Consider the following 11,683-nt stretch of genomic DNA (forward strand, 5'->3'; position numbering starts at 1 on the left):
GCCCAGACTGATAAACGACGATTGCCCTTCTCTTAGCCAGGTGACTAACCAAGTGAACTATAGGACAAAGAATAGCTAGAATTTACTCCCGTTAAAAGAGGCTATTTGAAAAGGTAATTTCAACAGCAGAGTGGATTTGTAAGAGTTTCGTGTAATGATAATAGTATATAAAAATTAAGCTCTAAAGCACAAGTGTAAGAAATACTTTAATGATTCAATAGAGAAAAATTACATCTTAATTTAATCTGAGAACTATTTCTAGACTGACACTGATGCTGAACTTCTAGAAAACACACTATACGTTCAAGTAATTTTTGAATCTTGTTAAATGCTTTTTAATGATGGGTTCTTTGAATCCAGTGTAATATAATGTTTCTTTCTATGTTTAGATGGTGATGATATGACAATGAAAGATAGGAAATCATATTTTACTCTTTTTTGCTATCAAATTCAAAAGAATTTGGTTGTCTGAAAGTAATGAATTAAAGGGAACATTTCCATAAATTATAAGGAGCAAAAGTGAGCTACATTAAATTGATTCTCTATACTTCTAAAAAAATAAAATGATTGATTTTCACATTTTAGTATATTAACATATTGGCTTCAGGTGGAACCTTGTGTGTGGGGGGAATTATTGTATTTAAAGAGAAACAAAAGTACAAGCTATAAATAAAATTATTTTTATTGTTACTGGTATACAATAAAAATAGGAAAATATTTTTCATTAAAATTGATGCCTTCCAACTTTTACTATTAAGGTTTCCTTTTCAACTCTGTATGGAGATTTCCAGTAAGGGGATAGAATTTATTTTATTTTATTTATTTATTTTTTTGTTTTGCGGTACGCGGGCCTCTCACTGTTGTGGCCTCTCCCGTTGCGGAGCACAGGCTCCGGACGCGCAGGCTCAGCGGCCATGGCTTACGGGCCCAGCCGCTCCGCGGCATGTGGGATCCTCCCGAACTGGGGCACGAATCCGTGTTCCCAGCATCGGCAGGCGGACTCTCAACCACTGCGCCACCAGGGAAGCCCCTATTTTATTTTTTGATGTGTTTTCTGATATTTATTAAAATCCTCTCAGACAGTGGAGAAGAGTATTTAGCTTACTCTCCTATAATGTCATTTACGGTTCATATATAAGTCTACAACGCTGTAATCAAGTATACAATACGGTATACACATCAACCTCTGTCTTTACTCCATCTGACTCTGCTTCCTAATTAGAGGGAGGAAGTCTGATTGCCCAGAATATTTCATTCACAAGGCGAGGATGCCTTATTTCCCTTTCCAGTGTTAGTAGTATCCTCTCATCATTGGGTAGCACTGGAGAGTGTAACTGAAGACAGAACAAGGGGAAAACATACATCCCCATCAGCTTTTACCAAGTTTCATGTGGAGTGGTGTTTGCCCTTCGTTGCCATAGCTGCACTTTCTCAAAATTGACTGTATATTTGGATCCAGGATTTTCACCATGAAAGAAGGAAGATACAAATAGGGAATGGGAACAGAGAGAAAAATTCTGAAGGGCAACGTTAGAGGAATAAGTACAAGCTGTGCTTGCTGGGAAGTTGAGAAGCAAAAACACCCATAGCCATGAGCACATTTGAGCATATTTTCATCTCCAACACACCATCTCCCACTAAAAAGAATCAAGGAACTATGGAGAAATGGTTGCTTGAAGGGCCATGGAGGGAAAGTACAGTACTTTATAGTGCTAGAAAGTTTTTAAAGTGCTCAAAAAACAACAGAATCATGTCAAAAAGATAAAGGGCTCCTAATGGCTAAATCTTGAACAGTTTGAACATCAAAACAAATAGTGATGTTAATCAATTCTGTATTAAAAAGAAAAAGAATCTGTGTCCATGCTGATACTAGAGAAGAGAAAGCTCTTCCTTATAATAAAATGGATAAATTATAGTCATAAAATCCCTTTTTAAATCATAGAAATAAGTGATTTTGGGGGAAAATCATCAGTGCATGCTAAAACTAAAAAGGTTTGATGGAAAATAGATTATTTATAAGCGTCAGTTTATGTCATAAGTGATTATTAATTACAAAGAAAATGGTCACTTTTTAGTGGAGAAGCCTGGCAAATATATACCAAATGCCACCAAGTTAATATCACCAAATAATGGGATAAATTGAAATCATGTGTCTCTGGAGGTGAGGCACTGAGAAGGACAAGAAATCACTTGTATTCCTGATTCCTGACAAAAAAGCATAACCTGTATCTATTTATGAAGCAACAATCAGAACAAAAGTTTCAGAAACATTCAGAAAAATCTCTGGCTACTACTATTAAGAAATGCCAATGTCATGAATGGCAAAAGGTTAGGAACCATTCCTAATTAAATGAGACTAAGGAGACATGAAGGCTGGATTAGAAGAAATTCTAACAGAACTTCAAGACACTTGGCAAAATTTGAATATAGGTGGTATCTTAAATTATAGTACTCTAAGATATTAAAAGTCATCTATTTTATATTTGCATTATATATAAAATAATACCCTGTTGTTTTAGAAGATAAACATACTGAAACAATTAGGGGTAGACAATTATGATATCTTTAATTTACTCTTAAAACTGTTCAGCAAAAATACGTATACACACACACACAAAGTAAATGTGACAAAAGCGAACAATTGGTGAATGTGAGTGAAGAGAATAAGTTTATTAAGCATTCTTGTAGCTTTTCAATTCCTTTGTAATTTTTTAAATTAAAAGTTCAAAGAAAGATTGAAAGAACAAAGGGGTGGGGTACTTTTCGTTCATCCTGAACCGTACTATGGTACATTGCCCAAAGGTGGGAGTGGAGTTGGTCAAACAAAAGTTAGACACTTTGGGGGCTTTCCGGGTGGCTCGGTGGTTGAAAGTCCGCCTGTGGATGAAAGGAACACGGGTTCGTGCTCCGCTCCGGGAAGATCCCACATGCCGCGGAGCGGCTGGGCCCGTGAGCCATGGCTGCTGGGCCCGTGAGCCATGGCTGCTGAGCCTGCGCATCCGGAGCCTGTGCTCCGCAATGGGAGAGGCCACAACAGTGAGAGGCCCGCGTACCGAAAAAAAAAAAAAAAAACATTTTTAATCAGGATACCATAAATACCCTCTGTCCATCTCCCTAAAAAAGTGTTTTCAATAAAATGTTACTCATGTACATGATAATTATTAAAATTTGCAAACATTTTCTCATTTTGATGAACTCTACTATTAAAATAATAATTACTTTAAAACGAGAGGGCATAAGAGTTCCTAGAAAATTTGTAAAAATGAAAATCCCTAGCCACAATGCCCCCAAACTCTGACTCAGTAAATGTGTTGTGGGTACAGGCATCCGTATCCTTAACAAGTACTCAGGGTGATTCTGAAGCAGATCATTATAACCTACCTGGTAAGATACACTGAAGTGCTTTCAAGCTTCCTCCCACGGGAAGCCAGCTGAGTCTGGTTTTTGCCTAGGAGCAAGTGCAGGCTGTTAGCAAAAGATTGAAGAAAGTCTTTTTCTAAAACCCAGGCAGCAGCCATTCTGGAGCAGCAAGGAAGTATCTATATAATTTTGGTTTTATGCTCTAAGACTGAACATTTAATTTCTCCCGCCCTTGACAAAACATTTTGAACATTTTCCTTACTAACTCCTCCTCCTGTCCTTTTCATGGCTAGATAAAAATTAGGATTTAAATGTATATTAGATATTAGAATTTACAGGCATTTCCTTTTTAGCAATTAAAAATATAGAAAATTGCAAATAATAAACACCTGCCATTTAACTTTTGACATTTTTGTGATTTTTTTCTTTATTATTTGTTTTCTGCTAAAGTTGAAATTCCTATTGTTTGGAACTCCAGGTCCCATACCCATATCCCATTCCTACCCCCAAGAGCTAAGCATTATTGGGGATGCATTGTAAAAATCTTCTAGTTCATTTTCCTTACCTTTATATATACATATTTGCTCATAGAATATATATAGCTTTTTGAGTGTTTTTCTTTATTTACATAAAGATACCATATCATACTGGGTGTTTCTCTTTGGTATTTTATTTTGTCAGTGAAAATATTTTTTAGTCTGTTCATGTTGATAAAGATAACTCTAGTTCTATCGACACACATTTAAGAGACATGTAGCTTAAAATGATACACTGAGAAGTCTAATGTTAAACAATTTCTATTGTCTCACAGTTTCCATGGCTTAACCTGAGTGCTTTATTCAGACTCTGTAGGCTTAAATAAACGTTTCAGTGAGGGTTGTGGCCTCATCTGAAGATGTGGGACTCTCTTACATGCTAATGTAGCTGTTGGCTCCTTGCCGTTGTAGGGTTGAGATTGAGAGTTCTCTTCCATGTGGCCCCCTGCATTGGCAGTTCATAGCATGGCAGCTTAATTCTTCAAGGCCAGTGTAAGCATCTCCTGGCGTGTGTGTTAGTAAGGCTGAGACTTTATTCAGGCAGTCCTCTCTTCTCAGGGTATGGTGGGGATATAGAAATGACAGTGCAAGCTGAAACCATGCAAAAAAATCTTAGCAATCAGTGAGACATTACAATTTTCATTACTGTTTTCTGTGGCCTTAAATTTTTGTCAAAACATTTAAAAATTCTCTTATTATAGATTGAAAATATATAGAAAAAATTTTAAATAGTAAAACTAAAATATATCTAGAACTGTAATTTCAAACAGTAGAAACATTCAGAATTAGTGTTTGATTTCTTTGTTTAAAAAAAGCTAATTATGAGTAGCTTGAACAGTGCTCACTTTCTTCTCATCCCATAATTTATTAAATGGAATGAGCATCTTTTCTATGCCTTGGTGAAATGTCATAGGCCTTCCTAAATTTGAGTTAGCCTCCAACACTTTAACCTTTGTACCTTCAATATCATGAGATGGCTTCCAAGAGTTCCTTTTATGTAAATTGTTCTACCAGCTTCTTCTGGACGTCTCCATCCTTTCCATCCCAACCACTCCATTTATTTTGGTAAGTTCACTTTTACTGAGTTCTTCAGGGTGCATCTCCTTTATGGTCACTTGTAATTCTGGACCATTGTTGTAAATTATTAAAAGGATTACCTTCCAAAATTGACTTGTCTCATCACCATTAAATATTTCACAATTATTATAACTGCCTTAACCAATACTTGGAATTTGGGTGCAAATTTTACAGCTGCACTCTTATCAGCTCTAGTAGCTTCACCAAACAGCTTAATTTTAATCAATTTATACTACTTCTGAAACAATGAAACCAAACTTTACTGGCAGTAAAAATTATTCCTTCGTCCTCAGTAATTATCTTCTTTTTTTTCAATGAAGCAACTAAAGTCAGTGCTTTGACCTGAATCTACACAAACTGACTGGGATTTTTTGTGTGTTTATTACAGCCTTCAAAGTGGAAGTAAAAGCTCCATTCCTTAGTGCAATTTAAACTGAAGATATTGAAACAACTTTGCCCTTTTTTTTTTAATAGATTCATGGTACTCTTTCAATATCATTGAAATACCATTAGAAAAAGTAACTTCATGCAGGGATAAGTCTTGTCCTATTTCTACTTTGCTGTCTCCATATTCAAATACTCTAATCAAATCAAATTCTACTCCCAGTGTTTTCATTTTTCATTTCTTTCCTCTACATTTCTTTGTTAGTCAAGTCCCTCTATTGTTTATCCATTTCTGTGAAATGCTACGTTTTATTGCAACACAAGGACATAATACAACTACATGCTTTGTTGTAAGTGCATGAAGTGACTAACGTGTGTAGTGAACAACTATGAACAGACTTTGAAAGAAAATCAGTGATTGGTCACTGATCATGATGTGCATCTGTTATTTATAGTTATATGTAGACTGAAGAACTAGAAGCAAAATTTGTATATTTGCAAATACAGTTAATATGCAAATATATGAAATCTGGATGATATATTTGGGGGACTGGTGATAGTTATCTAAAGTATGGTAAACGAAATTTGTGCATATCAGAACCATGCTAAGCAATGACTGTATATTGTAACCTAGTCACAATAGTGACATTCTATCATCTTTTCTATTGATTAGACACAAGTGACAGGTCCCACTCACACTCAAAGGGAGGGGATTATACAGAGCATAACACCGGAGGGGGAGGGGTGGTGATCATGAGGGCCATCTTAGAATTTTACCTACCATAGCATTTGTAATTTTATTAGATTCTGCCTAATTCTGTGGCATTGCATGTTCCCACCGGGAGTATATGAGGATTACTGCCTCTCCACAGTTTCACTGAAACTATTATCAGATATTTATTTTTGCCAGTTCAATAGATTAAAAGCCCTATCTTTGATTGAAATTTCATTGCCTTAATTTTCATTGAAATTAGATATTTTTCATGTTTTTAGCCAATCTGCTTTCTCTTTTGAATTACCTATATTCATTTCTTATTTTCCTATTGAATTGTTGATATTTTTCATTTTGCTTCTTAGGAGTAGTTTATATAGTCTGGATAGTAACTCTTAGTATATTACATACAATGAAAATTTATCTTCTCAGTCTAGCCTATTCCTAGCTTTAATTTAGTTAATCATGTCTTTTATTGTATAGAGGTTTTAATTTGAATGTATTAAAATTTATCAATCTTTCCCTTCATGCTGTTTCAAAAACACTCCCCAAGCCCTAAACCAAGGTCACTAATATTTTTCTTCACAAAAAATAGTACCAAACTATGGAATTTACAATTGATTGCTAAACCATGAAAATTACTCTAAATGTGTTTCAATAACTAGTTTAGATTCTAAATAGACAAAGTTAAAATTTAATATCAAAAGCAAACATAAGGGCTTCCCTGGTGGCGCAGTGGTTGAGAGTCCGCCTGCCGATGCAGGGGACACGGGTTCGTGCCCCGGTCCGGGAAGATCCCACATGCCGCGGAGCGGCTGGGCCCCGTGAGCCATGGCCGCTGAACCTGCGCGACCGGAGCCTGTGGTCTGCAACGGGAAAGGCCATAGCAGTGAGAGGTCCACGTACCGCAAAAAAAAAAAAAAAAAAGCAAACATAAATATAGGGGGAGTTCAAACAAATCATTACTGCTGCATTAGTGGTATTTTCAAAAGGATAAATAGTGCATTCTGAAAGCAACCCCTTCCAATAGGACATAGGTAGAAGATATCAAAGACAATTTCAGATTCGGCAAAAAAGGAATATGACTAAGATATCTTGGCAAATTTACACCTAAAGTTAAATGAAAAGTGCTATTATTCATTTTTAAATATCTCAAATGCATTAGAATGGCAACATTATTATAAAAACTGTCTGCACTACAAATTCAAAGCTTGGCCTCTTTGGTCTGAAGCTTGGCCTGAACAATTTATTTTCTAGAATATAAGGTCTGTTTTCTTCTTCTTCACAAGTAGGCTAGTACAAAAGCACTTCAGTTAATAGGAAAGCCAAAGGATTGAGTCTTTTCATCAAAACACAAAATAGAAATGCTGTCAAATTAGAGATAGATCTGTTTATTTGTATAAAGATAAATTAAAAATGCATCTGTAAAACAAAGTCAGCTTTTTTGTAGTTGGCTTTCATCTGAAATAATCTAATGCAAATAGGAACACACTTGTATACTATGTGTGTTTGTTAATTAGAAATGGCTTTCAAAAATAGCACCCCAAATGCCCATTATTTAATTTCCGACAACTCCTCAATCTCACCAAGTTTTTGTTAAAATTGTCATTACTGGGTTGCAGTTCTCTTCTGTTTCTATGAAGTGGTTCTGGAACAAAATATTTTTCTGTTTTTAAAACAACTTTAATTTGTTTAATACATATTGTTTCACATGGAAAATATGCACACCCTTGAAAAGTCTATTTCTATTATCTACATGTTCAGTATCAATGTGCAAAGAGAACCCTACAATTCAGCAAGAAACTCCACAAGGATCCTCTTAACCAATCCAGAGTCAGGATATCTGGTCATCTGGTCAGAGTCAGGATACCTGCAGAGGTTTGCAGTACAGCCTGTTGCCTTGTGGATTGCAGTTTATTCCCTGTAGACAATGCATCAACATCTGAAAACTTGAAGTTTTAAAAGAAAAAATTTTCAGGCATATAGGCTCCTACATCAATCTCCAGATGGTTTCAGTGCATTTTAAAATTTCAGTCTCAGAAATTCTCTGTAGGATTTTCTATCTTCTTAATTCTTTAGTCTAAGAAATGTTCAGTTGGGTGTTTTCTGTTTGCTCTCTTTGAATTTCCCTTATATTTTCATAACCTTTAATAATAACCACTTATTTAAAAAATCTCATTAAATGGCAAAAGCACAGGTGGAAGTTCTCTTTTATAAGGTCTCACACAGTCTTGCATGGCCCTGAGAGATGTGAATGTCTGAGGAATGTATAGACATTGGTTTTATATGTTTGTACATTCAAATAGCACATTACAATACTGTGGAGAATTGAGACAAGCCCATTGTATTTGCCCCTCCAAATCCACCCCCCTCTTCTTCTCAGGGGAGGGGGAGCGTGACCTAAAGGGACTAAATAGGAAGGCTCCTATGCCCTGGATTGTCCAGTTGTGAAAGGCCAATGGAAATCCCAGCAGAAGATGAAAGAGGAAAGAAAATGCATTGAGGGTATGTTTTTCCTTGGCTCCCTTATAACAAGACCAAAAGTCACTGCTCCTGGCAAGGCAGCCAACTTATACTTTTTGCGAGTTCCTGGAACTGCCTTCCCCACCCCGTTTCAGGCTGAGGGGTGGTAACAACTTGGCAGTTACTAGCTCTGTGTTACTCCACAATTCTCTGGGTACCCCTACAATCATACTTTTGCAGTAAATTGCTTTTTTGTAAATAAACTTGTCTCAAATTATTCTATTTTAAGTAGACCATGTTTTTACAGGGGATCCTGGTATACTCACCAGGATCTAGAGAATTAATGATTCTCTAGACCAAATTCTAAATATATTTTACATACACACAATTTTTCTGATTCAATCATCCAGCAGCCACTAGCAGCGCGACAACTATTTGGAGGCATTCTTGACATTTTTTTTAGTGTCTAAAAGGAACCTTGAGAGAGTGTGATAATGTATCCAGGTTGTGCCTGGACCAGTCACATGAACTGAAGGGGCTAATATTTTCTCACACAGATTGTGGAACAGGGAAAGACAGACTGTGTGCTGGGCGTGAAATACCAGGGACCAGACGAAATACTTGAGTTGTGCGTAAATCGTTCGCTAGAGGAGCCACAGGGATGGCCAACCCTCAACAGAGATTACATGAGCGAAAGAGAAAGGATGGCTGTGAGACGGGAGAATTTTAGAGAGGAGTCCTGCTGGTGTAAAGTGCTAATGAGAGTCCCCTGAAGATTCTGGTCTGAGGGGTTCAGATCACTGTGTGAGAAATTTATGCGAACTGTGGATATACTGCTGAAAAAAATTTCACCAAGGACTTCCTGAGCTCTCATAGTTCTGAGAGAACAGGAAGGGGAAGATAAGGAGGTAACATGTGCTTTCTATAAGGAATAAGATCTGCCAGCTGGGCTGTGGTGGTGCAGACTTGGGGAACAGGAAGTGGTATTCATCCTTGAAGTTTGGTCTTCCATCAAGGCAAGAGTCTAGGGTAGAGTGGGATAAGCAGATACCCTCCCATCATTTGATCATGGGCCTCATAACAGTCAGGTCTTGTACTAAAATGTGTTGACTAGAAAGAAAACACCATCTCCCAATCCCCATTTTTTTTCTTTTTTTTTGAATCCTATTTCTAGTATATTCCTCACAACAGAGTTGACTAACAAGGACAGGATCAGTTCTAACCTAACTTCCGGGGGAGTGCCTGTGAGGAGCAGGGGACAGGAAACTTCTCCAGACAGAAGTCACCAGTCCAAGGGAAAAATTCTCCCCAAATGGCCTCACAGTTGGCTTGGCCAACACTCCTAGGAATAGAAATTAGGGGTTGGATTAAAGGAAGAACCTTTGAGTCTTGAGTTGGTAGAGGCCTGGATAGTGATTAAATATCATGTCAATCTTCCCATTGACGTTTTTAAGAAGGAACATATTGTGAACCCATTCAATGAACAAATATGGAAATATCATGTGAAATGAGCAAAGGATTGTTCTAGGCACAAAAAATCCTGCCTCGCAGCACTTAGATCTAGTGTGGAAAGACAACAGACAAGATTAATGAGTCAGCTATGTCGTAGGTCAGGGGTCCCTAACCCCTAGGCCTCGGACCGGTACCAGTCGGCAGCCTGTTAGGAACCGGGCCGCACAGCAGGAGTTGAGCGGCGGGGGAGCGAGTGAACTTCCTCTGCCGTTCCCCATTGCTCCCCATCGCTCATGCTACTGCCTGAACCATCCCCCCGACCCCCCGTCTGCGGAAAAACTGTTCCATGAAACCAGTCCCTGGTGCCAAAAATGTTGGGGACCGCTGTTGTAGGCATTATTGGTGATAAGTGCTAAAGAGCAAAACAAATTGAGAAGTGGTCTAAGGAAAACGTGAGGGAGGGAGACGTGTGGCAACTGGGAGAAGAGGGTGCTGTGCCCAGAGAGCGAGTAGACTGAACAGAAGTCTCCTGTTCGAAGAGCAGCGCCGGGGCCAGTGCAGCTGCAGTGGAGTGAACCAGGGAGAACAGCAGAAGAGGTCAGAGAGCCAAGGGGACCTAGACCCCGTGAGGCCATTGGAAGGACTCTGGCTTTATCATGGAATGAGGTGGAGGTGATGGAGGGTGATGACAAAGGAGGGATGTGATCTGACTTCAGTTTGGGCAATGTCGTTCTGGCCGCTGGGTTGAGAGGTGACTGAAGGAGAGCAGGAGCTGAAGTAGGAGGCCAGGGAGGAAGCCACTGACTGAGGGCAGCCAGAGGCTTGGTGGCTTGGGGGAAGGTGACAGCAGGGAAGGGAATGAGGTCTGGTCCAGTTCTGACTGTGTTGTAGATGTAGAGACTGCAGGCCGTGATGACCTGACCTTACCCTTCCTCCTATGCCAGAGAGAGCCTCCACCACACTGTCTGCCCCACATCTTGTGGAAAAGCAGCTCAAGTAGATTTGCTGAGGGCCAAGAATATTCACCGGCTGAAGAGGAGGTATTTCATACAAGGAAAACCATTTTTTCTTAGAGGTAGCCTCCTCTTAAGTAAAAGATTTGCTTTTATCAAATTTGTATTTCCTTACGATGTTGAGAGAACTAAATTTATATATAAATAAATATATATAGCATTATATATAATTTATATATAAAATAAATATAGCATTATATATAATTTATACATAAATATATAATATATAAAATATAGCATTATATAATTTTTATATAATATATAAAATGTATATATAAATACATATTACATACAATTTATGTATATTTGTATATATCATTATATATAAATACATATTTATATGTAAATATATAGAGATAGATAGCTTTCAAAGGGGCTAGGGATGGCTAATGATCAAACTTTTGTTTCCTGAGTGCATTATGCTAATTGAGGGCTAGGGCTAAAAGGATGAGAGTACTGCAGGGATTTTTCCTAGCCTAGCCATGTAGACATCTTCTGCACTAGCACTAAAAGGCATAATGCTGAGGCTCTCCAGGGTCCTCTGAAAATATGTCAGATCTGAGGAAAGCATTGGCTCCAAATCACAGAAAAAAACAAACAAAAAAACCCAAAAAACCTGCATAATGAAAAATAAATATTAACTTTTAGTTAAATGTCTACCAATGTAGACCCTTATGTCAACAATT

The 11,683-nt window shown here is 37.8% G+C and overlaps 1 pseudogene; it reads right to left on the reverse strand.

The window, feature by feature from the left end:
- The window catches only part of LOC132437166 (activator of 90 kDa heat shock protein ATPase homolog 2 pseudogene), a 50,787-nt pseudogene extending 40,515 nt beyond the window's left edge, over positions 1-10,272 (reverse strand).
- Positions 10,273-11,683: the final 1,411 nt, after the last annotated feature.

The sequence above is a fragment of the Delphinus delphis genome, chromosome 14 (assembly GCF_949987515.2).
Source record: "Delphinus delphis chromosome 14, mDelDel1.2, whole genome shotgun sequence".
Lineage (NCBI taxonomy): Eukaryota > Metazoa > Chordata > Mammalia > Artiodactyla > Delphinidae > Delphinus > Delphinus delphis.